This window comes from Acipenser ruthenus, chromosome 36 (genome assembly GCF_902713425.1).
Source record: "Acipenser ruthenus chromosome 36, fAciRut3.2 maternal haplotype, whole genome shotgun sequence".
NCBI classification, from domain to species: Eukaryota; Metazoa; Chordata; class Actinopteri; order Acipenseriformes; family Acipenseridae; genus Acipenser; species Acipenser ruthenus.
The window spans coordinates 1,106,808-1,132,338 of NC_081224.1; the positions used below are offsets into that span (position 1 = coordinate 1,106,808).

The window sequence follows — 25,531 nt, forward strand, 5'->3', positions numbered from 1 at the left end:
TTGGATTCTGCGTGCATCTTAGCCTCACAAATTAGTATGCATAACAATAACGACCATTAACCTTTCTTCAATGATTACTAAATTACTAGACAGTATAAGAGCCTCCCTTCTTCTTTCTCTGCTTTAATAACTCAATTAACATGTTCTGAAAGAACTGGAAAAAGGCTCCGTTTTTTTTTTAAATTGTCTTTTCTTTTTTTTTTTTTCCCTCAATCCTTTTCGCCCGACAGTAGGGTAATGGAAATGCCTATTTGAATGGAAATTGGGTAAGCGCTATTTAAAGACCTACAGTAGATTCCATTAGATGAGCAAACAAGGGGCTTGTATCATGATAAAGCATGTTAAAATGACTGATTTACAGTACGTGGAATAAGTTCTTGTGATCTCAAGATAGACCCTTCCATAATGTCCCCACTCCCTGCTATTCCCAATAACTCCTGCTAAATAACGTTCTTACCAGGTTTCTTCACAATCAGATAAGAGGTTCTCCGGATACATCTCCTTCGGTCGGTCACGATTTTTTTATTTAGATTTGTAGACATTTTAAAACGGTTTGGGTGAACTCTATAACTTTGAATACAAAAAAAAATACATGCATTAGAAAATAGATACATAGATAGGACATTTAAAATGGTGCAACAGTGCAGACAGTGAGGCAGCAATGTAAGTGTGAGACAGACGGATGTAAGGACGACTGCCTCCACTATATCCCTGTGAGCGGAGATTTCATCCCAGCGTTGGATAATAATAATAATAATCTTTTCCTTCTTCACACAGGAGGGGCGGCCCGGGAATAGACCTGCCAGCAGGGTCGGATTCTGTACTATTTTACTAAGATGTGAGACATTAGGAAGTGCCATTCAATAGCCTGTGCCAGAGATCCCAAAGGGAAAGCTTTTACTGAAACAAAAAGAACTAGTCTCGAATGCAATTACTATAGAGTCAACTTTAATTACATCTACAACTGAGCATTAATGAGGGATATCTGAATGGGGTCACTGGAAGAAAGTGTACCTTTATTACAAATGAGTAACGCTGCAGGGTTGGGAGGCTGTAGCTACACTCTGCATTATTAAGATGAAGCCCATTGTTCTTTTTCACTGACGGACACGGATTTATTTCATTGCGGTCATCCCCTGCAGTTCAGAATGGATCATCTCCAAATACCTGATCTGTCACTTCCCTGGACTCTCTTTCAGCATCTCTCGTAAGGAGCTAAAAACAGGCAGGTGATTGAAAGAGGCACGGTGCGTGGTTCCTGCGCACAGCAAAGAGACTGCAGCATCAGAAGTCGGCAGATCCCAAAAGACAAGAACAGGTGCAGCATTCGTGCAGCGAGTTGGTAAACAGCGTCAGATTACTCAGAGCAGCTTGAATGCAGTCAGACTCCCACAAACAATCATCGTCAAACTAAAACACGCTTTCATGTTTGTTTACCGCATCTTCAGGAGCTTAGCTTTGTGTGCGCTGAAGGCTTTGCACAGTTTCATTGCTTCAAACATAAAGTTGTTTTAGCTACGGGGGTACAAACTTCCCCGTCGGACTTGGAACTTGCTTGCCACGGTTATCCTCAAAATTAAACAAAAAAAGTTGTAGGTTATGATTACTGGTATATAAAAAAAATAATAATTTAAAGTGCATGCAATGTTTTACCCAGACGTGGAGCCATACACTGTGCTGTAGCATGCATCATTTGTTAGCAGTTAGCTGTAGTTAAAGATTAGATGGAATACATGGAGTTTTTTTTTTTTTTAAGAATTTGTAGATTTTATACATCAAGCTAACCAGGGAGCAGTCCAACCACATACAGAAAAAAAATCCAATGCATTGCACTTGAAACCCATTGCAGCCTACACACTGACGGACTACCAGAGCCATGTCTTAAAACAGGAAGCCTGAAGCCTCAAGGTTCCTGCAACACACAATCCTGCTCAGTATCACACTCAAACATTTTAGATTTGCTTTTGCTTACTGACCACTGTGGAAAACTCCTCATGTAACAATTATCAAATTTTCCCATAGCAAAAGCATAGCAAAGTGTAATAAAGCACAGTGAAAGCACAGAGAGGTATGGTAAAGCACAGGGAAGCATTGTAAAGCACAGAGAGGTCCGGTAAAGCATAGGGAAGCATTGTAAAGCACAGAGAGGTATGGTAAAGCACAGGGAAGCACTGTAAAGCACAGAGAGGTCCGGTAAAGCATACGGAAGCATTGTAAAGCACAGAGATGTCCGGTAAAGCATACGGAAGCATTGTAAAGCACAGAGAGGTCTGGTAAAGCACAGGGAAGCATTGTAAAGCACAGAGAGGTCTGGTAAAGCATAGGGAAGCATTGTAAAGCACAGAGAGGTCCGGTAAAGCACAGGGAAGCATTGTAAAGCACAGAGAGGTCTGGTAAAGCATAGGGAAGCATTGTAAAGCACAGAGAGGTCTGGTAAAGCATAGGGAAGCATTGTAAAGCACAGAGAGGTCTGGTAAAGCACAGGGAAGCATTGTAAAGCACAGAGAGGTCCGGTAAAGCATAGGGAAGCATTGTAAAGCACAGAGAGGTCTGGTAAAGCACAGGGAAGCACTGTAAAGCACAGAGAGGTCTGGTAAAGCATAGGGAAGCATTGTAAAGCACAGAGAGGTATGGTAAAGCATAGGGAAGCATTGTAAAGCACAGAGAGGTCTGGTAAAGCACAGGGAAGCATTGTAAAGCACAGAGAGGTCCGGTAAAGCATAGGGAAGCATTGTAAAGCACAGAGAGGTCTGGTAAAGCATAGGGAAGCATTGTAAAGCACAGAGAGGTCTGGTAAAGCATAGGGAAGCAGTGTAAAGCACAGAGAGGTGTGGTAAAGCATAGGGAAGCATTGTAAAGCACAGAGAGGTCTGGTAAAGCATAGGGAAGCATTGTAAAGCACAGAGAGGTCTGGTAAAGCATAGGGAAGCATTGTAAAGCACAGAGAGGTCTGGTATAGGGAAGCATTGTAAAGCACAGAGAGGTCCGGTAAAGCCTATTAAATAAAACATGGTCAACCATGGTAAATCCACGGTACAGGCATGGGAAACCTGCAAAAATACAGAGCAAATTTAATAGGGTAAACATTTCTAAGGGCTATCAGCGTGGGTTTAATAAGGTACCATCTTAAATAAAAAAAGAGAGACGTTGTACCTTAAGGAAAATAAGTTTGGGGGTGGAATATGACGGCATATTCATACAGCTTCCAGCATCATGCATTATTCTACAGCTTGTACGATTGTTGAAAAGCAACCTACTCATTCTTGTTGGTAGTACTGTGTGTGTTTTTTTTTTCTTCTCTCAAATGCAATTCATAATAATTAGAAAAAGACTCAAAGCCTGCGTGTGTGGGATTCGTTCCAGCGTAAATTGCCACTTATGTGTAAGCTGTAAAAGTGAGTGGGCCGCTATACGGAAATTAGGGGGCTTTAGTTCTGTCATAGTTTACAAGAAGGGGGGAGGTGGCAAGCACTTGGCTTTTGGTGCTGAACGCACGCCCATCACTGCTGCCAACGCACACTGGGGCACCGCTACGTGTTTTGTTTCTCCACCCCTGCCTCCCAGAAGTCTCCTTTTAAAGCTCTGGATTCTAACGTCAGTCTTCAGTGTCTGCTTTCTACTGTTCGTTTTTCTATCAGAGAGGAGGCAGGCCTTGTTGACAGCACAGTTTGTGCACGGTACTAATGCTAGCAGTGGCCAAATGTTTTGTATCTCCCTATAGAATGAGCTCATTTTGCTTCATAAAGTCAAATGAAACCTGCTGAATAATTATTATTATTATTATTTATTTCTTAGCAGACGCCCTTATCCAGGACAAGATATCACATTATTTTTACATACAATTACATTATTTTTTTACATACAATTACCCATTTATATAGTTGGGTTTTTACTGGAGCAATCTAGGTAAAGTACCTTGCTCATGGGTACAGCAGCAGTGTCCCCCACTGGGGATTGAACCCACGACCCTCCAGTCAAGAGTCCAGAGCCCTAACCACTACTCCACACTGCTGCCCTTAACATGTTGCATTACAGTTTTCCAATATACTGACAAAAATTGAAAAAAGTTTTAAATCTATCCTGAAATACTGTACTACTATCATGGCTTCCGGTACCATTTTGTAGTCTCTTTGATTACATGATGTTAAATAAAAGATCTAAATTACGTTTATATAGTTTTTTTTCTGTTTTGTAAATTATGTTTCCTAAAATTCTAGGTGATGCAAAACTGTAGGCTATAGCTGTGCATGTGTTTTTTTTTTAAACAAATACAAAATAAATTCAGATGCAGTTTTAAACCAAATCGGACAGCGAGTTTGCTGTCAATTTGACATGCAGAGCACCATTCCACAGATAGCGTATGCGTTGAAGCGTGCTGGTTGTGTTATACATGCTGCTGTACTGCACAGACAGATAACAATAGACTTTGAGCGGAAAGTGAGCTGGAGACAATGTGAGACAACGTGACTCTAATCTGCTAAACTCGTTTTCAGTAATAGACTGACTGCTGTCACAATCTTTCAGCAACGACTCAAGCCTCTCCGAGGAGTGCAGCACAGTCGGTTTGCAAAAACCAAGCTTTCTCCTTAATTACCGCAGCTAAAGGGAGCAGGAAAACAGATGCTGCTGATTCTGCTGCTGCTCCTGTCAAAGCTCAGTAACGCTGGCTGCTGTTCACAATGACAGATTAGCACAGGCTGTTCCAATTCAACTCAGGTGAGCCCTGGCCAGATAGCAATGCAATGTCCTGCTACTGTACCTGGTACCGATATGGTACCACAGCACAGCAATGCATTGCGCAGATGTCATTATGCAGAACTGCGCCACCACTTGAGAGCACGTGGGAAAGGAACAGCCTGGAACGTTTTACAAAGCAGATCGTTTGCCACTTTCACCAGCTTCAGCCACCCGTAAAAAAAATCCAATCATGGTGTTTTAACGAGAGACGACTCTAAAGTGCAAGCGAAGCAGTGTGATCAGAGGGTTAGCTGTTCTGTGATGGATTGGCAGGGCTGCGAAGCGTAACGCTTGGAAGGACCAGCCAAGTAAAGTTGGGTGGGTCTTTTACCTGGCACTGCTGGTGAAGGAATTTAAAAGGAAAAACCTGTCCATCCACTTTGAAATCAATTTCATGAATGCCTACACATGTTCATATATATATATATATATATTGTAAGACAGCAGGGAGGGGGTTAAAGTCTCCCTGCAGGAAAAAATGTGCGGAATGCACATTTTGTTTAATTTAATTGTATTTGGTTTATTTATGTCATTTGATACATTGCATTTAGACTTTAACTTTTGCGGCTAACAAAATTAGAGTAAGTTATCATAATATACCGCCATGGGCAAAAGTTTTGCATCACCTACAATTATAGGCTTGAGACATAATTTAGATATTTTATTTAACATCATGTAATCACAGAAACGACAACATGATATTGCAAAAGTCTACCGGAAGCCATAATAGTAGTACGGTATTTCATGTTAGATTTGAAATGTCACATTTTGAAATTGTTGTCAGTTTTTTGTTAAGTATAACGTAATTCAATATGTTAACGTAACATTATTCAGCAGGTTTCATTCGACTTTATGAAACAAAATAAGTTAATTCTATAGGGTGAGGCAAAAATTTTGGCCAAAGCTGTAAACCCGATTTGAACCTAGGGCCGAGACTTGACAGGGTGATAATCGCCTTTCTTGTTTATCTCTGTCTTTGCAACACAAGCTTCCATCGTCAAATAAATGGTTACTCAATGCCTCCTGGCTAAGTGCTAAAAAATGATAAAGAGCAGGTTTGGCGGCTTTTCTGTTGAATTCTTTTGCAAGCAGGAGAAGTAGGACGCCCTTATCTTGAAATATAAGAAACAAGAGGAAATAATAAATAAATAAATAAATAGCAACCTCTCCAGGCTCTGCCCGGCTTCGAGAACACAAGCGGGACAAAAAAACACAACAGCAGATAATTTGCATGGAGTTCAAAAGCAATTCTGGCGACAATGTTTTAAAAAAAAAAAAAAAAAAAAAAAAAAGTTGTTTTAGCGGATGAGATTTATCAGAGCAAAACAGTGACTCGGGGCTGTCAAAATGAGTTTCCTGTCCCCTGTTTGCCTGCCCAGTCACCCAGCAATGATAAGCAGCCCCTCTGTCTGTGAAAGGTGCGTTTAAAAACTGACGTACAAACACTGATATGCAGAAAGGGGAAGGGAGGATGATAAACAGAGTCATTTTAACACAGTTCTTCTGATATGCAAATGCAAACAGTAACACCTGTTTCTTGAAATTTCCTACAGAATTAGAAACTTTTGAGGTCCTGAAAGCTAGTTCTTTTATATTGTAGTTAAGAACATAAAGTTTGGGAAGGAGAAAAGGCCATTTGGCCCATCACTGGGGGAGAATTACTTTAAAAGCACAGAATTTAGTCTTTTTTTTTTTTTAAATGTTTCCAGTGTTTTAAATCCTACTACTTCACCTGGTAGGCTTTTCCATGCATTTATAACTCGAGAAAAGTGCTTCCTACCTTCTCTTCTAGACTTTTAAAATTCTAAAATTCTAAAATTTTACTCAGCTTCCATTTCTTGTTCTTCTCTGTGCTAAACACGAAGTAGTGTCTTGGGTTAACTTTCTCTAGACCATTTATGATTTTAAAGACTTCAATCAAGTCCCCTCTTTCTCTTCTTTTTTCTCAGCTGAAGAGATTACAATATTTGAACCTGTCCTCCTCGCTCCTGTCATTAAGTCCTGGGATCAGCCCTTCTCTGTACCTTCTCATGTCTTGGTTGCAATGAGGCATCAAATCTATAAATCTATTACAACTCTTGATTAACACGGCAAATCTATTTCAACACTACGTATTAACACATAAAACCTTTATTACCATGCTAATAACCCAATATTGACCGTTAATAAAGCAATACAATGCAGACGCTTCCTTACAGCATTAGGCTGGCAAAGACAATCAGAGGCAAGATTAATATGCGGTGAAGAATTTTATTTTTTTTCTCTATTAAATTCAAAGCACAGATACCGCAACAGAGCATTTGAAAGGTGAACCTCGTCTAATATCCAAGAGTTTTCACATTTCAACGAGAATAAAAAATGTTATTATCATTTTTAACTGCAGACAGGTTTTAAATGGGCTCATTTTTCTTTACCTCCATTGCTTTCAGATTAAGATTGATTTACAGCTCAATTCATGACCCCTAAACATCTCTGCCTGTACCGATTATGTGACAGAACAGGTGCAGGGTGACTCCAGCTCCACATCACTATCACACAACGCTCACTGAGATCAATAGCAAGAGGCCCACAAGGTCACAATCAGAAATGGTGTGCAAGAAAGAAAACGGCCCTTCACAGTAGAATCCACTTCAGTCACTGCGTGCACGACTGCACCATGTTAAGTTTCCTATCTGTGTATTTTATAATGCACTGCGATAGTTGCAATGCAGGTTTAAATGAAAGCGAGGAATTGCTATTTACTTCATTGGGTTCCCAGCTATTCCCAAGAAGGCAACGTAGGTAAAAGCATAGATGTTCATCCTCCGATTCCCAGCCTGCAACTGCAACAGGAAAAGCACTGCGTCACGCATATTTTAATGGCAATCAAAGTCCCATAAGTCAGCTGCAGATTGTTCTGCCAGAAGTGCAGGTACTGATAGGGGAAGAGGACGGCTGCAAGGCGTTGATCAATGCACGCAGTAACCGGAATGCTGAGCGTGGGTGTATTTTTTTAAACAAAGTTCTCACTCAAGTGGCATTTACTTAAAACCCACTTCAAGAATCACATGGGGTGAATCAGTGATCTAATCTGTACAACAGCTGTTTAAAAACCGACAGAACATAACGTCGGAGCGGTGTAGCGCAAACACTGTGTTTGGAGGATCAGTGAAAGTTTTCTGATCGCGAGCGAGATGGCTTCTCTTGACAGAGCTGCTGAGCTGCAGAAGAGTGATGCTGACAGGACGAGGCAGTCAGGGGTAAAAGAATGCTTTCCGCACAGGATTAGATCCATTATTTATCAGCCCAGATGACAAAGCTTGTAGAGTTTGCCAGGGACAAAACAAATTAAAATGCCAATATTTCAGACCGCTGCCAATGTGTGCAAGTCAACACTTTGTAAAACACAGGGCAGAGATGTTGCCACTCGTTAGAGGATACAAATATATACAGCTATGGCCAAACGTCTTTAGCATTGAGACATAATTAAAATAGATATAGGCATTGCTACTGTTCTCTGTAAGCTGATGACAGCCTCAGGGAATGTAGCATTGGCCCACAATGCATTTTGGATTGGAAAGAATAAAGTAATGAGTTAAAAACAGTGAAAAGAAATGGGAACACGTTCAGTATCGCTTCATGACGAAGGTTGTATTGGCACAGTTACATTACAATCTGCAGTCTCTCTCTCCTCAATCACATGCTTACCGGTCACTGCTAATGGCTCTGCAAAGTTTCTTAGGTGCTAAACTTTGTTACTACAATGGTACCCCACCCCCCCAATGGCAATTTTTGTCAAGTTGTTTCACTGCTTACCCTTTTAAAATTTCCCATTCTTTTCCCATGGTTATACTATGCATCAACCACAGTTTACCATGATGTGCCATGTTGTTTTTATTATTATTTATTTATTTCTTAGCAGACACCCTTATCCAGGGCGACTTACAATCGTAAGCAGTTTTTAATTATTTTAATTTACCATCCCTCTCTGAGCTTACCCATGCTTTATGCTCAATAGCACTTTGCTGTGCTTTTACTATGGGGCACTTTTATCAGGCTTGCTTTAACTACTGAAAAATTAGGGAGGGGTCCCATACAGGAAGAAGGCAGCAACACCTCCCCTGGCTGTGTTTGGGGCAACGCTCAGCTGTGCAAGATGTATGTCAGATGGGACGTAAAACCGAGGTCCTGTTGGAAGTGACTCTGCAGCAGCAGTTGTGATGCTTAGTGCACCATCTAGTCTCTGTAAGTCACTTTGGATAAAAGTGTCTCCTAAATAGGGCAGTAGTGTGGAGTAGTGGTTAGGGCTCTAGACTCTTGACCGGAGGGTCGTGGGTTCAATCTCAGGTGGGGGACACTGCTGCTGTACCCATGAGCAAGGTACTTTACCTAGATTGCTCCAGTAAAAACCCAACTGTATAAATGGGTAACTGTATGAAAAAATAATGTGATATCTTGTAACAATTGTAAGTCGCCCTGGATAAGGGCGTCAGCTAAGAACTAAATAATAATCATATGAAATAGCAATGAGAATCAGAATCTGAGCTCCATTGTAACGCAGCTGAATGCCTCTCCTGTGCTGCACCTACCCACACACACACACACAGTGAGATTAAAAACCCACTAGAGGTATGACACGATGAATATTAATCCTGCGAATCTGGAAACAGAAATGCACAAGGAGAGGGGGTGAAAGCCTGGGCCAGTAGAGCCCTGGCAGAGCAGCTTCGTCGTCAGCAGTCGAGTCCTGCTGCTGATCTGCCCAGCGAAGAGGCTTCTTACTTATTCCTGCGCACTGTCATTAGAAAAGTGCAGTCAGGCAGCCACAGTTAAGAGTGTGTGAGACTGCAACTGTTCCAGCTCGTGATAAGCAAGCCTTGTTCAAATGGCATTACAGGGGAGATCACTACACCATTATTAATCGGTGTCACAAAGACGGCCAGAGTGGGTGGCGTCAGACCAGAAAAGGAACACAGAGACGGTGATGTGATGAGCTGAGTGCAATGGCTGCACTCAGCGTTTATTAACAAATAAAAGGTTTGAACAATGGAATACAAAACAGGACACGGCACTTGACGCCAAAAGAAACATATAAACAAAATGGACTAAACAGTGAAGAGACAAACGGACAAACACGGTGAGCAGATAACACTAATTACTTTACTTTACTTTTCTCCTTCTCTCTCTCCCGTTCTCCACTCACCGAACACCAACCCCGACTGAGTGAAACTGTGCATCTATATATACTGTTGTGCTGGGATTCAATTACTAATTAATTACTCACTTGAATCCCAGCACGTGAATTCATTACGTGCAACCCCGTGCCACACATTATACACATTTTATCTGCACGTGAAGTGATGTGCCATCCTCGTGCCTAAATATAATTATACACTTTACACACACGTGAAACACAGACCCGTTTATATCCCGTGTACCAATCTATACACCAACATTAACACACACACGCACGCAATATACAACACAGATCACACAAATGCACACAGGGGCGGGGCACTTTGCCACATATACCCCCCCTTGTGCGCAGCACACATGGCCTCAACGGCCACCTCCCCCCTTAAAAACCCAGCAGTCCAGAACAAAGTCTCGGGCTGGGAAGGGAGGCTTCAGTGGGCCCTTGGCTGGCAATGCTGTCAGCACCCCTGCCGGTAGTGGCACGGCTGACAGCCTGTTGGTCCCATCCTGCAGCGAAAAAGCTGCGGGGGCAGGTGGTCCCCCGACCTCCCCCTTCTTCGTAGCCGGCAGCTCCCTCCTGTGGGGCTCCGGCCACAAGAACTCCTGCAGCGAAACTGCTGCTGGGGAAAGTGGTCTCCAGACCTCCTCCCCCTTCTTCGTGGCCGGCAGCTCCCCTTTCTGGGGCTCCGGCCACCGTACTCCCTGCGGAGGTACGGGCAGCAGAGGCAGCTCCTGCTCCTCTGCTCCGGGCGGTGGCGGAGGCAGAGGCAGCTCCAGCTCCTCTGCTCCTGGCGGTGGTGGAGGCAGAGGCAGCTTCAGCTCCTCTGCTCCTGGCGGTGGTGGAGGCAGAGGCAGCTCCTGCTCCTCTGCTCCTGGAGGTGGTGGAGGCAGAGGCAGCTCCTGCTCCTCTGCTCCTGGAGGTGGTGGAGGCAGAGGCAGCTCCTGCTCCTCTGCTCCTGGAAGTGGTGGAGGCAGAGGCAGCTCCTGCTCCTCTGCTCCTAGTGGAGGAAGCGGTGGAGGTGGCGGAGGCAGAGGCAGCTCCTCTGCTCCTGGCGGCGCTGGCTCCCTCCGCTGTGGCGGCTGGGCTGGTGCGCGCCGTGCTGCCTTCAGCAGCATGAATAGAGGCTGCTGGGGGACACCAGCCTCCTGCCCCTCTCCCCCCCAAAAATTTCCAGGGGGTTGGGCCTGTAACTCCTCCCCTTCCGGCTCTTGGGGCTGAACCAGCAGGCATTTTCCCTCTGCTGGTGGCTTGGGTCCCAGAGCTGTGGAAGCCCCGACTTGCCTCCCTTTGGGCTGTGGACGCACCGACTCCTCCCTTTTGGGCTGTGGACGCACCGACTCCTCCCTTTTGGGCTGTGGACGCACCGTCTCCTCCCTTTTGGGCTGTGGACGCACCGACTCCCCCCTCTTGGGCTGTGGACGTTCGGGCTCCCCCCACTTAGGCGTAGGACGTTCGGGCTCCTCCCACTCAGGCGTAGGACGTTCGGGCTCCTCCCACTCAGGCGTAGGACGTTCGGGCTCCTCCCACTCAGGCGTAGGACGTTCGGGCTCCTCCCACTCAGGCGTAGGACGTTCAGGCTCCTTCCGCTTGGGCACTGGCGAGCTGGCATAGGGGCATCCTGACCAGTCATGTCCCCCTTCCTCACATCGCCCGCACCAGCTCGGTGGCACCTCGGAGCAGTCCCTCCAGCGGTGATCCACCTCTCCGCACCAGGTGCACCAGGGGAACAGGTTCTCTGGCTCCTCTGGCCGCTGTTGCAGTTGTGGTTGGGGCGGTGGGAGCAGCAGTCTACCCCCCCCTGCTGGTCGTGGAGACTGAGGCGACCCCTGCTCCTCCCTCTCCTGATGGACAGGGCAGTGGGCCACGAAGTGCTCACCTCTGCAGATGGGGCATCGTTGGGGTAGCTGTCCGAGGGGGTACCAGGGGCAGTTGGTGCTGGAATGCCCAGGCTCAGCACAGCAGTAACACCCGGGCTGCTGTTCCTCCAGCTGGTGTTGTGGTTGCTGTTGCTGCTGCAGCTTTCCTTTCCCCCTTCTCTTCTTACTCCTCCTCCCCACCTTCCTCTCCTGGGCCGGTTCCTCCTCCTCCTCACCTTGGAAGGGGCAGATCGCCACCGTGTGTCCGTAGACTCCACAGGCCATGCACCAGCCTTGGTCCTCGAGGCCCCCGAGGAGGTCCTCCAGGTCCCGGCAGCCGTCTCTCCAGCCTTCCATTTTCACTTTTTTTTTTTTAAACCAGTCCTGTGGTTTTTTTTTTTTTTTTTTTTTTTTTTTTTTTAACACAAAACCCCCTCTCCTGGTCTGACGCTTGGAGGCGCTGTTATCCCACGATGACACCACGTGTCACAAAGACGGCCAGAGTGGGTGGCGTCAGACCAGAAAAGGAACACAGAGACGGTGATGTGATGAGCTGAGTGCAATGGCTGCACTCAGCGTTTATTAACAAATAAAAGGTTTGAACAATGGAATACAAAACAGGACACGGCACTTGACGCCAAAAGAAACATATAAACAAAATGGACTAAACAGTGAAGAGACAAACGGACAAACACGGTGAGCAGATAACACTAATTACTTTACTTTACTTTTCTCCTTCTCTCTCTCCCGTTCTCCACTCACCGAACACCAACCCCGACTGAGTGAAACTGTGCATCTATATATACTGTTGTGCTGGGATTCAATTACTAATTAATTACTCACTTGAATCCCAGCACGTGAATTCATTACGTGCAACCCCGTGCCACACATTATACACATTTTATCTGCACGTGAAGTGATGTGCCATCCTCGTGCCTAAATATAATTATACACTTTACACACACGTGAAACACAGACCCGTTTATATCCCGTGTACCAATCTATACACCAACATTAACACACACACGCACGCAATATACAACACAGATCACACAAATGCACACAGGGGCGGGGCACTTTGCCACAATCGGTCATTGCATTGAGGGAGACCTCGTTGATGGTCCAGTTGCTTTAATTCTTTGGGATCTAAGTATTTTTTGGGAGGCTTACTGCTGGTTTTTTGCTTTTAAAAAAAGGTTTTTAGATAGACAGGGTGCGGAGTACTGTGATCTCAGAAAACGCTGTCTCCAGTCCATATCACCCAGAGAGCACAGGCAGCTGTTTCATTGCAAGTGCTTCCCAGGAACACTACAGATAGCCTCAGGACGTGCATCTGGTACTGAAGCTCTGAGGTAGATGGGTGGGGGGGGGGGCAGACAAGCTCTCAATCAGAGAGATCAGACTGACTTTGAGACAGGGAGACAGGGCATCCCCTTGATTGAATTCGGAGGGCTTTGGGTGCTGGATTGGCAGAACAAACTGACAGCAGACGTACGAACAAACATTCTGCTGCGCTTCTCAACATATCAGGCGGACTCATCCATAACTGGAGGCAATGATCGATTGGGTTCAGAACGGGGGGGGCAGCATGGGTTATATTGTAAATAGCAAACCTTTGTAGAGAGAGAGAGAGAGAGAGAGAGAGATGGAAAGAGAGCTAATTTTTAAAATCTTGCATTCATTCATATCCAGCGTTGTCACTACTACAAATGACTGCCGCGGGGCTAAGCGCATGAACAGCGTGATCTACAGTAGAAAAAGGTAAAGCCTGAATTCAGCGGTTAAAAAGGAGGAAACATTTATTTCAATACTTCAGTTACACTTGGTATATAAACAGTATACTCCAGGATTATTCCAAAACTACAGTACTCTATAAGCATTCACAGAGTGCGTTTATATAACAAAGTATAATAAAATAAATTAATATGTATTGTATACAGCCAGTAGCTATACACTAACACACACCATATATACAGACAGACAGCTCCAGCCTCATTCCTTGCATGAATGCTTCTAGAAATCTAGTTTGCCATTTGTATTCGTCAGTGCAGAAATCGGCATAAGATACACATTGCAAATGGAAATGAGAAACCCCCATGCGGGGCCCGAAGCATCTACAAAAGTGAGGATTTCCAAGGGATATAGAACAAGTCTGCGGCATGGCCAGATTAAAAGCTTAAGGGAGCAAGCAACACAGCAGATTGCACAACCAGGAGCCAGTTTCATATAAAGAGGGAAAAAATAATAATGTACAGGAATAGGGCTGGAGGGAATTGATTTTGCATGGGATTTTCGTAGCAGGTCCAGGTTAGTGAGTAAAGGGCAGTGTCGTGTGATACACCGCCTTTACGGATTCTGTCCCCTGTCGGTGAGATGAGATTAGGTTCAAAGCTCTATAACCACGAATGTGGACGAGCCAGTAAGAGTTGGCACTTCAAGAAGCTTTACTGGAAACTCAATGGAACGTCTGGACTCAACGGGGGTCCACTTTAATGACCTCAGTAGATGGACAGAGCTGTCCGTCCACTCCAATCCAAGCTCCCATGCACACACAGTAAGAGGGGCAATCGTACCAATAAGGGGGTCATTTCAAACGCACAGACGTCACTTTTTACTCCCCAGCAGAGCTCTTGGTGAACCCCAAAAGCCTGTTTTTATTTATACTTTAATTACTCTCTTTATACTAGCCGATGTATTCCTCCCCAGCCTGTCGTGTGACACAGAGCTGAAGCTTGGCTGTACTGCCTGTTCCCTAAGCCTTCTATTTTTAACTGCCTTGTTATTTTTTATTCCCTTTAGAAAAAAGGGTGGAATCGAATTTAGCTACTTAAGGCACGTACATATTTGTCCTGGAGCGATTCAGGCAGAAGGAGCTGAAAAGACGTTTATTAAAAAAAAAGAAGGCTACGGCAGGAAGCTGGTGTTACACAGGAACCGTCACCACAGGAAGTGCTGCCTTGGAGAAACGCTGAAGTTTCACTGTACTTACAGACACGGAATTAACCCTTTAGGGCGATAAACGTAGGCCCAGATCTTCCTCTCCTTTCCCTCCTCCTCCTCCCAACCTTATAAGCTTATTATAGACCCTTCCCAACTAAACAGTTTTGGTCAGTGATCTAGAAAGAATCCCCAGCACCCAGGAACAGATCCAAAGGCAATATTCCATTCTTCGACATTTGAAGACTGACATTTACTTTGCTCAAGGACAAACTAAATATTTCTCGAGTCCCCTTGACTCTGTTTATCTTTGCAACCTTTTTTTTTATCTCCTCGAACGTAAATTACTCTCTGTGGCTTTGCTCTTGTCAAAACAAGTAGAGTTACTTTAAACACGGGCACTCAAAACAGACTGCCCCGGGACCTTTCTGTTTATGGATTTTTATTTTTTGCTTGTGTGTGGTTTTTTTTGTTCTTTTTTTTTACTGATCCCAGCAGTGCATTTTATAGAGTTTACTGCATGGTGGTGCGAGTACATCACACGTTAGCTGTTCTGTTTTTGCTTGAACTGCATGACATTTTCAGGCAACTGAAATGTCCGTTTGCTTTTTCGTCACATCCAGTGATGTAGTCACAGAACGCCATCCCTGTACTATTTTCTATAGGCAGCAGCGATGTGCTTGAATAATACTAGGCCAGCCAAGTCACATGACTCGCATCTCCCGCACAGCTCTCTGATTCAGTCAGTCCTCTTGATGCAATGAAAAGAGCATTAGGAACGTCTTCTATTACAAACTGCTTCTTTAAGAAGGCTGAAGACGACAGCAACAGGGCACCGACTACGACACAAACGAGGATGGGGAAAAACACTTTGGAAATGCTTGTAGAAATGAGATAAATGCAATACCCATTATATTATTATTATGTATTTTTTAGCAGACGCCCTTATCCAGGGCGACTTACAATTGTTACAAGATAGCACATTATTTTTACATACAATTACCCATTTATACAGTTGGGTTTTTACTGGAGCAATCTAGGTAAAGTACCTTGCTCATGGGTACAGCAGCAGTGACCCCCCCACCTGGGATTGAACCCACGCCCCTCCAGTCAAGAGTCCAGAGCCCTAACCACTACTCCACACTGCTGCCCACATTATAAATGTGGAACTATAAGTTCAGCATACAAATACAATGGGAATTTGTATTTCTTGTTTAAGAAAATGAATATATAAAATAATACACACATAAATGACAGAAGTATGACGAGACTCAGCTGAAAAGTTCAGATTTCTTTTTGGGGGTGAAAGGGAAAAAGGCTGCAGTTGATCCAGCCTGTATTTATCCACATTACTCCCCAATCAGACCCTTATTGGGATACACAATGCTGTGCCGAGAGGATTTTAATCGGATCAAAACTCCTGGGAAAAACACTGTTCTGAAATGTTTTGGCTCCATTGCCCCGATGATTTGTGACACAGGATATGTGAATAACCTTATCAAAACAATTGTGATAAAGTCGGAAAACATAGAAACGCTACAGGAAACAGAGGAGGCTGCTGCTGGGTTTGTTTAAAACACAATGCGGTATTCAGTAACCCTTTAACCCCTGAAGGTACACAAGGAATCGAACTGTTCAAACTGTTTCTTCTTACCTTTGAGAGCGACTCGAGCATCACAAGGAGGAAACCGACAATTCTGGATGACAGGACCCAACCTAGTCAGTGAATTTTGAACCCTGTTTCGTGCACCTCATTGCAATTTTTTTTTTTTTTTTAAAGTCAGCATAATTTGTATTTGGGTCCCTTCTGCCTTAATGGGTTGATGCTATCAATTGTCGTATCTTGCACAGAAAACTCACATCCGTCAACAATTCTACATCAGAGCACTAACTATTTTCTAGGGAGGCAACAGTAAAATTGTCTTTCTTTTAACCAACCATCTATTATTATTATTTGTTTATTTAGCAGACGCCTTTTATCCAAGGCGACTTACAGAGACTAGGGTGTGTGAACTATGCATCAGCTGCAGAGTCACTTACAGCTACGTCTCACCCGAAAGACGGAGCACAAGGAGGTTAAGTGACTTGCTCAGGGTCACACAATGAGTCAGTGGCTGAGGTGGGATTTGAAGCAGGGACCTCCTGGTTACAAGCCCTTTTCTTTAACCACTGGACCACACAGCCTCCTAATACTTAGCAGTCCACTTGTCCACCCAAACTTATACTATAGAGGACAGAGAAAAACTTATAAAAGACCACAAGTCATCTAATGGAAGAAGTGACCCTATAGACCGTAAAAGAACTGTTATGCACAGAATCAGTGTGCTAATTCTAATTGTCGTCTGGGTTCAGCAGTAGAACATCAAAAGTTTGGGAACGAGAAAAGACCATTCAGCCCATCAAGGCTCATCCCTCATGAAGGCTGTGTGGTCCAGTGGTTAAAGAAAAGGGCTTGTAACCAGGAGGTCCCCGGTTCAAATCCCACCTCAGCCATTGACTCATTGCGTGACCCTGAGCAAGTCACTTAACCTCCTTGTGCTCCGTCTTTCAGGTGAGACGTAATTGTAAGTGACTCTGCAGCTGATGCATAGTTCACACACCCTAGTTTTTGTAAGTTGTCTTGGATAAAGGCATCTGCTAAATAAACAAATAATAATAATCCCTTGTTAGCGCACCATTCTCCCCTACTGGAGGAGGAATCTAATTTAAAAAGCACTGATTCTAGTCTTTTTTTTTAATGTTCCCAGTGTTTTAGATACGTCACCTGGTTGGCTATTCCATGTTATTACTGTGTAAAAAAAAAGTGCTTCCTTAGCTTCCCCTTATGCCCTCTTCTTGTTCTCTCTGTGCTAACTTTGAAGCTGGGATTGACTGTTGTCCTCTGGGCTAAGTCTCAGTAGAATGCAGCTTCCTTCAAACTCATTTGGCCCTGTTCCCTTGCTAACAGCCCATGACGCAAAAAAAAAAAGCAACAAGTGTTTCAAAGAGCTTCAAGTTAATGTATCCGAATGCGTCTCCACTGGCTCATATGTTCAATGTCAACCTTTCTGCTGGCAAGGCAGTCCCGGTGAAGATGATAGTAATTTGTCATCCTCTGCTTCTCCCTGATTTCACCGGAGATGTTTAATTCAGGGCCTGCCATTGTCGGATTTTTATTCTGCCACCCTTTTATTTCACATCTGCCAGATCACTGCAAATTAACTACTGGTGCAGAGAGTGAACGATCTAAAGATAGACCGGCTGGGTGAAGAGGCAGCAGAAAAAAGAGAACAAAAAAAAAAGAAAAAATCTAGTCAAAACTAGCCAGAGCGTTCTGTGTCCACAGCATGTCACTTATGAGGCATGCCAAACGTCCCAGAAGATCTCAGATTGGATTAGTCAAAAAATCTGCAGATCTTAATACCTGGGGTTCATGTAGAGACGGGGGTGGGGGCACAGGAAGGTTAATAGGTTTATTTGCCTGTGGTATTAAAATAAAATCTTATGATGGGTCGATGGATAACAGACATGGGAAGAGAATGGCTGCAGAGGACTGCCCCATCAGAAAAGCATCAAATCAATGCAGCGCTCGATAACAGGAATCTAGAATGCAGTACATGGAAAACTGAATCGACCAGAACCAAGCACAGGATCAATTATACTGAAGGGGTTGGCAACCATACCCCCCCAGCAGACTACAATACCCATACACTGCAGAACGTTTCTTTGGAATCACTCAAATTCTTCTATCGTGTAGCGTGGGACAGCTGTCTGCGATCCACATTCATGACTGGTTTTCTACAACGGCGAAGGATTAAAGGGGATTCAATTCATACCACCTACTGCAGCTGATTCATATACCTGAAGTTATATTCTTTCGTATTACAGTCACGCTACTCCTGTCTGTCATTGGAGTGCTAAAACTTAATTAATAGACCGGTGCGGTTACTATTCTACTCAGTGGCCCCCGAGAGATCCTCCCAGCCTCATCTCTTACTGTTCTTTTTCTAGAGATTTTAGAGAAGCACTGAGGATTAACGAGCGGCTAGCAAAGCAATTAAAAAAAAAAAAACTGTGCGGTAATTACTGCACTGTGCATTGGGGCTCTGTGCTGCTGATGACAAACCGGGCTGTAAATCTCCCCCTGCAAATGAACACGCTTCAACCTTCTTCTTGCTCAAGGATGATGTCTGTTACGCCTCATCCAAATCTGTACAGCTTTTAACCCCCTGACCTTTGTAATGGACTGCTTACTTCCCTGCTTCCTGGATCATCGCTCCAATATGACGATTAACTAGGGTATTTTAATCAGCATGAGGAGGCTGTGTGGTCCAGTGGTTAAAGAAAAGGGCTTGTAACCAGTAGCTCCCTGGTTCAAATCCCCACCTCAGCCACTGATTCATTGTGTGACCCTGAGCAAGTCACTTAACCTCCTTGTGCTCCATCTTTCGGGTGAGACGTAGTTGTAAGTGACTCTGCAGCTGATGCATAGTTCACACACCCTAGTCTCTGTAAGTCGCCTTGGATAAAGGCGTCTGCTAAATAAACAAATAATTTAAGGATTACAAAATCCCCTGCAGTGTTTAGAAGAAGCGCATCACCCTCGCTGTGTCCTGTGTCGTCCCTAGAAACACAATCCTGACACTATTCAAGATTTGCATATCATGGTTGATGAATCATCTGCGAATGCCATGCTCCGTGGTCTGATTTAAAATGTTTGTCAGAAACCAGGTGAAGCAAAAGTCCACATGTGAGAGGCTCACCGAATACCATCTGCTTTAGAGGCACTCAGAGGAGATTGTTCTGCACAGTATAGTCCTGTGAATAACAATGAAGCCTCCCCTGTCAACAAACGTCCTCTCTACAGAGATGAGCTGCGTGGCTCCAATGTATTCCATTAAGATAGGGCTAAAATATGACTCTGTGTAGACTAGGACAGTTTGGGTTAGGGTTATGTGTTTCAACTGACTCCCTATTGCATTCTGGTAAGTGTAGTCCTGTTGTGAAAGGTACCCGAGACAGATAAAACATACCAGAATGCATTGCGATGCGATGCCTGAACTGTCCCAAGCTGTCCGAGAGTACATGGAGTCACAGGGTAACCTTGCATTAAGAGATTACGAGGAATAAACAACAAAGTCAGAGTAAAAAAAAGGCAGTATGCTTAGTTCCCGGGGCAGAATATGTATGACTTTGTGAATAATTTAACGTTTCATTTCAATAACTGCAGATATTTCAGACGGAAGTGGTGGTGCCCTGAAGTTGCAAATCAATCATGTTCGACCAGATGGATTTGTATGGAAAGTACCAGAGCAGGCTTGAGGCATGGAAACTGAACTGCTCCCTCCCTCCTTCACCCCCCTAAGAGAAAGGGTGCTCCCTCCAGTCCAGGGCAGGCTTGAGGCATGGAGACTGAACTGCTCCCTCCCTCCTTCACCCCCCTAAGAGAAAGGGTGCTCCCTCCAGTCCAGGGCAGGCTTGAGGCATGGAGACTGAACTGCTCCCTCCCTCCCTCACCCCCCTAAGAGAAAGGGTGCTCCCTCCAGTCCAGGGCAGGCTTGAGGCATGGAGACTGAACTGCTCCCTCCCTCCTTCACCCCCCTAAGAGAAAGGGTGCTCCCTCCAGTCCAGGGCAGGCTTGAGGCATGGAAACTGAACTGCTCCCTCCCTCCTTCACCCCCCTAAGAGAAAGGGTGCTCCCTCCAATCCAGGGCAGGCTTGAGGCATGGAAACTGAACTGCTCCCTCCCTCCTTCACCCCCCTAAGAGAAAGGGTGCTCCCTCCAGTCCAGGGCAGGCTTGAGGCATGGAGACTGAACTGCTCCCTCCCTCCTTCACCCCCCTAAGAGAAAGGGTGCTCCCTCCAGTCCAGGGCAGGCTTGAGGCATGGAAACTGAACTGCTCCCTCCCTCCTTCACCCCCCTAAGAGAAAGGGTGCTCCCTCCAATCCAGGGCAGGCTTGAGGCATGGAAACTGAACTGCTCCCTCCCTCCTTCACCCCTCTAAGAGAAAGGGTGCTCCCTCCAGTCCAGGGCAGGCTTGAGGCATGGAAACTGAACTGCTCCTTCACCCCCCTAAGAGAAAGGGTGCTCCCTCCAGTCCAGGGCAGGCTTGAGGCATGGAGACTGAACTGCTCCCTCCCTCCCTCACCCCCCTAAGAGAAAGGGTGCTCCCTCCAGTCCAGGACAGGCTTGAGGCATGGAAACTGAACTGCTCCCTCCCTCCCTCACCCCCCTAAGAGAAAGGGTGCTCCCTCCAGTCCAGGACAGGCTTGAGGCATGGAGACTGAACTGCTCCCTCCCTCCCTCACCCCCCTAAGAGAAAGGGTGCTCCCTCCAGTCCAGGGCAGGCTTGAGGCATGGAGACTGAACTGCTCCCTCCCTCCCTCACCCCCCTAAGAGAAAGGGTGCTCCCTCCAGTCCAGGGCAGGCTTGAGGCATGGAGACTGAACTGCTCCCTCCCTCCCTCACCCCCCTAAGAGAAAGGGTGCTCCCTCCAGTCCAGGGCAGGCTTGAGGCATGAAGACTGAACTGCTCCCTCCCTCCCTCACCCCCCTAAGAGAAAGGGTGCTCCCTCCAATCCAGGGCAGGCTTGAGGCATGGAAACTGAACTGCTCCCTCCCTCCTTCACCCCCCTAAGAGAAAGGGTGCTCCCTCCAGTCCAGGGCAGGCTTGAGGCATGGAGACTGAACTGCTCCCTCCCTCCTTCACCCCCCTAAGAGAAAGGGTGCTCCCTCCAGTCCAGGGCAGGCTTGAGGCATGGAAACTGAACTGCTCCCTCCCTCCTTCACCCCCCTAAGAGAAAGGGTGCTCCCTCCAATCCAGGGCAGGCTTGAGGCATGGAAACTGAACTGCTCCCTCCCTCCTTCACCCCTCTAAGAGAAAGGGTGCTCCCTCCAGTCCAGGGCAGGCTTGAGGCATGGAAACTGAACTGCTCCTTCACCCCCCTAAGAGAAAGGGTGCTCCCTCCAGTCCAGGGCAGGCTTGAGGCATGGAGACTGAACTGCTCCCTCCCTCCCTCACCCCCCTAAGAGAAAGGGTGCTCCCTCCAGTCCAGGGCAGGCTTGAGGCATGGAGACTGAACTGCTCCCTCCCTCCCTCACCCCCCTAAGAGAAAGGGTGCTCCCTCCAGTCCAGGGCAGGCTTGAGGCATGGAGACTGAACTGCTCCCTCCCTCCCTCACCCCCCTAAGAGAAAGGGTGCTCCCTCCAGTCCAGGGCAGGCTTGAGGCATGGAGACTGAACTGCTCCCTCCCTCCCTCACCCCCCTAAGAGAAAGGGTGCTCCCTCCAATCCAGGGCAGGCTTGAGGCATGGAAACTGAACTGCTCCCTCCCTCCTTCACCCCCCTAAGAGAAAGGGTGCTCCCTCCAGTCCAGGGCAGGCTTGAGGCATGGAGACTGAACTGCTCCCTCCCTCCTTCACCCCCCTAAGAGAAAGGGTGCTCCCTCCAGTCCAGGGCAGGCTTGAGGCATGGAAACTGAACTGCTCCCTCCCTCCTTCACCCCCCTAAGAGAAAGGGTGCTCCCTCCAATCCAGGGCAGGCTTGAGGCATGGAAACTGAACTGCTCCCTCCCTCCTTCACCCCTCTAAGAGAAAGGGTGCTCCCTCCAGTCCAGGGCAGGCTTGAGGCATGGAAACTGAACTGCTCCTTCACCCCCCTAAGAGAAAGGGTGCTCCCTCCAGTCCAGGGCAGGCTTGAGGCATGGAGACTGAACTGCTCCCTCCCTCCCTCACCCCCCTAAGAGAAAGGGTGCTCCCTCCAGTCCAGGACAGGCTTGAGGCATGGAAACTGAACTGCTCCCTCCCTCCCTCACCCCCCTAAGAGAAAGGGTGCTCCCTCCAGTCCAGGACAGGCTTGAGGCATGGAGACTGAACTGCTCCCTCCCTCCCTCACCCCCCTAAGAGAAAGGGTGCTCCCTCCAGTCCAGGGCAGGCTTGAGGCATGGAGACTGAACTGCTCCCTCCCTCCCTCACCCCCCTAAGAGAAAGGGTGCTCCCTCCAGTCCAGGGCAGGCTTGAGGCATGGAGACTGAACTGCTCCCTCCCTCCCTCACCCCCCTAAGAGAAAGGGTGCTCCCTCCAGTCCAGGGCAGGCTTGAGGCATGGAGACTGAACTTCCAAATATAAAGGGAGGTCCTTCCAGTCCAGAACAGGCTGGCAAAATGGTGCAGTTTATAGAAGAGGTTGCATTGCCACTATCTCTGCCTTTTTCTATCACCACCAAAACCGATCTTTTAAAAAAAGAGAGAGAGAGAAAAAAGTTTCTACAGAGCACATTACAGCCAGTCCTCTCCTCTTAAGTGAATCCTAGTCCCCCTTGCCAGCCATTCGAAATGATTCATTTCTGTACAGGCTCGTGATAATTGTCTGTTTGCTTGTAAAACCTGCAGTAGCCAATCCGACGAACAGTCCGCAGCTTCCAAAAATAACATGCCTGTTGTCGAGAAGAACTGTAAAGCGACGGGAGTGGAAAGAGATTCGGAGCCTGACACTTTTCACAGTACCGTAGCATTTTATCACAATGCCACTGTGGTTAACTATTATAGAGGAGAATCTGCATATGCCATTCAGTACTGATTTCCCCCCTCCTTTTGAAATGACTCCTATTGCATAGCAGTTTCACCCATTCCATGTTTTACTACAAGCTTGATTAGCCCCGGTGTATATGTAACACGTTCAGGTGTGTCTTATTAAACTCATAGTGAATCCAGGAATGGATCAAACTGCTATGCAATGGGAACCTTATTCCCAAGCACGTGTACCGCATTTCCAATGCAGTTCCAGGTGATTTTGATGAATAAAAAAGTTGATTCCCCCTTTCCCTTTGAACGGAATTAAATTCCCCTGAAGAAATGAAAAGGCTCCCAAGCAGTAATAAATCACAAGACAGTAAAATGGCCTCGATGCAGTTTTGAAACTCACCAGAACATGACGTTTGCCATCGTTCAAGCATTTCTCATCCAGGGACTTCAGGAGAAAGCGATTTGTATTGAATTTCACTCACACTGGTCTAAACTGGAGGGAGCACCCTTTCTTTCAGGGGCTGAGGGAGGGAGCAGTTCAGTCTACATGCCTCAAGCCTGTCCTGGACTGGGGGAAGCACCCTTTCTCTTAGAGGGTGAGGGAGGGAGCAGTTCAGTCTACATGCCTCAAGCCTGCCCTGAAATGGAGGGAGCACCCTTTCTCTTAGGGGGGTGAGGGAGGGAGCACTTCAGTCTCCATGCTCAATTATCCCTGGGACAATCCAAGACTGCCAGTAAAGGTGCCCACATCTATGCCAATCTACCTTAAGTACCCTTTCTGGCAAGGACAATCCTAGTTCACCCCCTGCTACCTGCTCCTATTCTGCACCATATTGCATTAGAAGCTGTGTCTTTATTATTAGTCAAAGCACTTCTGCACAGCTCTTCAGCAGGGAAACCAGCCCCTGATGGGAGCAGCAGTTGCTCTATATAAATCTCGGCTTAGTCTTTGTGAGTCATCAAAGCAGACGATTGAAAAGTTTGAGGGTTTCCTGGAGACATACAATTCTGGCCAACAGTTTTGCATCACTCTATGGAATTAATTAATTTCGCTTCATAAAGTCGAATGAAACCTGCTGAATAATGTTACAATCACAGATTGAATTACATACCACTTTGTAGTTTTTCCATATTCTTAACGAAATCTAATATGAAATACTACTGTACTACTATTATGGCTTCTGGTAGACTTTTGCGATATCATTTTGTAGTTTCTTTGATTACATGACGTTAAATAAAAGGATCTCAATTGCGTTCATATAGGTTTTTTTTTTTTTGTTTAAATTATATCTCAATCCTAAAATTCTAGGTGATCCTACATTTTGGCCAAGGCAGTACATCTTAACAAAAGGCAATATTAGTGTTTGCCTTTTATTGAATATAAAACACTATGAATAATGTATTCCCATTAATTCTGTAACTGATGCCAGCAGTGCAAATAGTTTCCTTTTATTAAAGTCCGGCAAGTTAGCGTTTTAAACGGTAGACATAAAACTGCAGTTTAAGTGTCAGGGAAGCAAGACTGCTAAGTAGCAAGACTTAGATCTCCTAGTCACAGCAAGACCATCTTTTTACAATTCACAGCTTGTCAGTGCTTGTACCGATGGCTGTAATTGAAAACGTCTCATTTCTAATACAGATTTAGGTCATGCAGCGGCCAGCGTTTCTAGAACTCAAATAAATAATATTCCTCGTTGTACAAGGTTATGAATTCAAGCTAGCGCCTGCTCTGCAATACAGACTAGGAACAGGTGGGTTGATGTCGGAGAGCTGACGAGCTTGGGAAGTGAAAGGTGGGAGTGCTTGGCAAATGCCCTAGAATCATCTGATGCCCTGAGGACAGTTTCTAGTGGCTATTCCATTCTGCTGCGCTTCATTCACCCCTGTAGCGTAGAATGATAGCGTCTATTACGAGTTGTGCATGCAGCACTACCCTGTGTGAGCTGCCAGTGAAAGCTACGCTGTGCGAGTCTGCGTTCTGCAGCAATACCCCCTCTCCAATCAGCGGCTACAGAAAGGGGGCGCTACACACCGTCTCTGTTATAAACTGTAATCGTCCATCTCTCTCAGTAAATGCGGAAGAGGCTGACGCATGGCTTCCATCACAGGTTTAGGGTAGAAGGTTTATTAAAGAAAAGAATGGGAGATAACGCACGCTTGATTGATGAGAACAGCCTGGATTTACAGTGCAAGCTTGTCGCATGTTTATTTTCACTACATACAGTACCGTATGCAGTATGTGGTTATGACCGAGGAAAAAAAAAACCATAGGACAATAAAGTCAGCACGGTGGTTGGACAAAATGGGATGCATGTCCATTTTCTT

General features: G+C 45.9%; 1 protein-coding gene across 4 annotated transcripts in view; it reads right to left on the reverse strand.

Annotated features, from left to right (window-relative positions):
- Positions 1-25,531, reverse strand: part of LOC117402053 (cAMP-specific 3',5'-cyclic phosphodiesterase 4B) — a 218,201-nt gene that overhangs the window by 108,302 nt on the left and 84,368 nt on the right. The window lies entirely within an intron of this gene.